Source organism: Hyaena hyaena, unplaced genomic scaffold (assembly GCF_003009895.1).
Source record: "Hyaena hyaena isolate Hyena2069 unplaced genomic scaffold, ASM300989v1 scaffold_1406, whole genome shotgun sequence".
In the NCBI taxonomy this organism is placed as follows: Eukaryota; Metazoa; Chordata; class Mammalia; order Carnivora; family Hyaenidae; genus Hyaena; species Hyaena hyaena.
This window is the reverse complement of record NW_024082040.1, coordinates 100,468-104,188: the sequence shown is the minus strand read 5'-3', so window position 1 is coordinate 104,188 and position 3,721 is coordinate 100,468.

Below are 3,721 nucleotides of genomic sequence, written 5' to 3'. Positions count from 1 at the left end.
GATAAAAATTGAACAAGATAAACCATAGGCAAACCCATTGTAAAGTGGAAAATGCTATGTAAATACAATTAATTGTTATTATTAAATATCCTCCTCCAGTCTTTTTAAGCTTTGGGTACTCAATTTATGTGTCAGTGCCCAACTGTTTCACATCATTTCTGAAGATTGCACTTTTCCTCTAGACTTACTAGAAACACATGGAGAGCTTCAAAAGTACATAGCAATGTCTTGTCTCCAACAATCAGTCTTTTGAGAAACTTGGGTGGTGAGCCTGAACATCAGTATATTGTAAATATGCCTGATGCCCATAATGTACAGACAGGGTTGACCCTCAAGTGTCTGTCTCTATCCTTTCAGCATCTGGTAACTCATTAGAAATCCAAGTTCTTAATGGTAAAGGGCAAACTGAGGATGATGGAGGGAGGTGGGTGTGGGATGGGCCAGATGAATGATGGGCACTTGTTATAATGAGGACTGGATGCTTTGTGTAAGTGATGAGTCACTGAATTTTACTCCTGAAGCCAATAACTGCACTGTATTTTAACTAACTAGAATTTAAATGCAAATTGGAAAAGAAAAAAAAAAAAGAAAGAAAGAAACCCAAAGTTCTTCATCCTTAACCCAAATGTTAGGATTAGAAACTCAGCTGAGGGTGGAAGTGGGGTAGATTAACGTCAGGTGATTCTGATGTATATTAAGGTTTAAAAACCACTAATTTTTAGTATGGTCATTTAGTTTTGGTTAATATTTTTATCTTCTACACTTTTAACAGTGGCTGAAGTATTAGAGAAAAATGTTAATCAAAAGTTGGGTTATGGGGTGCCTGGGTGGCTCATCAGTTGAGCAACTGACTCTTGATCTCAGCTCAAGGTTTCTTCCCAGGCTCATGAGTTTAATCCCCATGTTGGGGTCCAGGCTGAGTGTGAAGACTACTTAAAAAAACAGTGCTTTTGGATTTTTTTTCCTCTGCAATATATGGTCATCTGTCTTTTCTTAACTTTCTTGTGGTCATAGTATCATTATATAGGTAACTTTTACTATTTTTTACTGTTCCCGAAAATTTTCTGGGACTAAAGATTATTTGTGTATAAAAAGGTAGGTAAATATTAATAATAACATTTAACAAAACAGGAAAAACCCCTCTATATTTGGGAAGTCCTTACCAGAATATCTCAGAGACTATATTCACATATACTTTTACCTTGTTAATAGGCCCTCAAACATTTCGGAACACCTATCCCGTATGTCAATCAAGAGATGAAATGATACCCCTTAAAATGATTCAAACTATTGACTTATAGTTACTGATTGATAAATCTGCTTATATACTTAAGACCATGGAATGTTTTTTCTAGAGAGTCAAGCAGGCTTCAGTGAGTTATTTTAAATACTATATTTAAAATTCCAGAGGTAAAGAATGTATGGTTCAATGTTATTATTTTAACTCAGAATTTAACATCAAATATACATATATACATTTTATAGAGTGAGGCCTAATTAAGAGAATTTTTTAGATGATGTAAAAATATTAATATTCTATGAGTCTTTGATTATATGAATCAGAGTTCTGTTATTTGTGCTAGGAAACCAGGAAAAAAAAGTTACAGCAAAAATCTGCTCACCAATGTTATGATTAGGGCTGACATTGGTATCTGAGTATCATAAAATTGTAATTTATGTTTTTGTATTTTATATTCAGTGTTAACAATGAAGACTGATATTTGCATATGACTATGCCTAAAATGTTGATACTTAAATGTTTTCATCAACATCTAAAAGTCTCTATGTGCTTGTCTTACACTTTTCCCATTCAATTAAATAACTGTAAATTAGACTTTAGGCCAAGCTGTTACCCAGTAACAGAATTTGTAGGCTTTCACGGTTTAAGGAAAACTGACTATTGTTCAGACCACTGACACTAAAATATAGAGCACAGTAGACCCCCTTTATCCACTGGGGATATGTTCTAAGACCCGCAGTGGATGTCTGAAACCACGAATAGTACCAAATCCTATATGTTCTGTGTTTTTTCCTGTACAGGCATACCTTTGATAAAGTTTAGATTATATATTAGTAAGAGATTAACAACAATAACCAACAACAAAATGGAACAGTTATAGCAACGTACTGCAATAAAAGTTACGGTAATGTGATCTGTGCTAGTTGCACAGATGCTGATGCAGTTTGACCCTGTTACCAATTATCAAGTTCTAAGGACAAACCCATTATTTAATGACAGACATTTTTTTTTTAGCACTCATTGAGTGCCAATCATCATACTAGCTACTAGAAAGACAGAGATAAATAAAGCTAAAAGTTTTTCTAACTAAGGAATTTATAACCTAGTAGAAGAAGCAAACCACAGAAAACATAAAATTTCCACATAGTAGAAATGAGGTGGTTATATTGTAATGGTATGTTCATGAAGGGAACTCAGTCATTCTCAGAGGTCCAAGGAAAGAATTATAGAAGAGATGTTTGATTTGATTCTTTGAAAATAAATAAGATTATGTTTTCTTGTTTGTTAAAGAAATAGAGTGGGGAAATTCTTATTTTGTAGGGCACTAGTAAAAAGTCACAGAAACATGAAGGAGAATATAGTATGTGGGGAATTCTGAACTGTTCTATATCGCTTGCACTAATATAGGTAAGTGAGGGCAAAGAGATAGTTGGGGTCAGGTCAAGAAGCTCGTGTCTTGGTAAGTGATATGAGTATTATCATTTGAAATATGATATCATGAACCATTGAATCTTCTGCTTTTCCCTGAAATAACCTCACATTTCTTAAAATTGTATAGGGTTCTAGAGAGGATTACGATTTTCAAAAGACTTGTAAAATTTTGCTTTGTTTCCATAACCCTTGAAAATGGAAAACAAAATACTTTGTGAGTTCTTATTTAGTAATTTTTGAAATTATTCATAGGAAAATTTTGTTGGCTGTTATCTGAGTCCCATTTCTATCACTTACTCAGCCAGCTCTAAAACCAGTTCTTTGAACTTTTCCCTCAAGTTTATTTCCAAAAATTGGCTAAAAAGGGATTCAAAATACAAATGCATAAGTTTTGCATTAGGTCAGATTACTTTCATTAATTGAGGTAGTATTTTCCCCTGAAGAAAGGTGGAGGAAATTATTTCAAGGGAGAAACCAACTCAGAAATGTAAAAGGAAGTAATGGCAAGAAAGGATTGTATTTATGTCTGGTGCTTTCCTTCAAGGAAAAAAGGGGGGAGATGATATCAATGCACACAGTCCACTTTTGTAATCTCTCCCCAGAATACCCCATGACAGTTTGGTATGTTCTATTGCAGGGAATTAGATCTTTTCATTTTTGATTATTTAGCTTTCAATTTATCTATTCACATATATATTATATAGAAAAAAGTGATTGTGTCATCTACATAACCGTTTGAATTTATAGTCTGAAAGCAAATAAGTTAAATAGTAGTTTCCTTAACTCTTATCTGTTGTATTATTTTTCATTATCTGAAATTTGACTAAATAATGTTTCTTCTTCCAAAGTGGCTGTCATTGATAGCTTTCTTAACCTGAGTCTTAGAAAGAATGTGACAAAGCTCTATCTCTTTCTGTCTTTAAAATTTTATTTCGTTCTGTTTTTATCAGTCACTATGAAATAATAAATATTAAAAATGGCAGGCAATATATTTTAAGTGCTACTCTTAAAGCATTGTTTTCCTATAAATAAACAAGTCAGTCTCTCCAG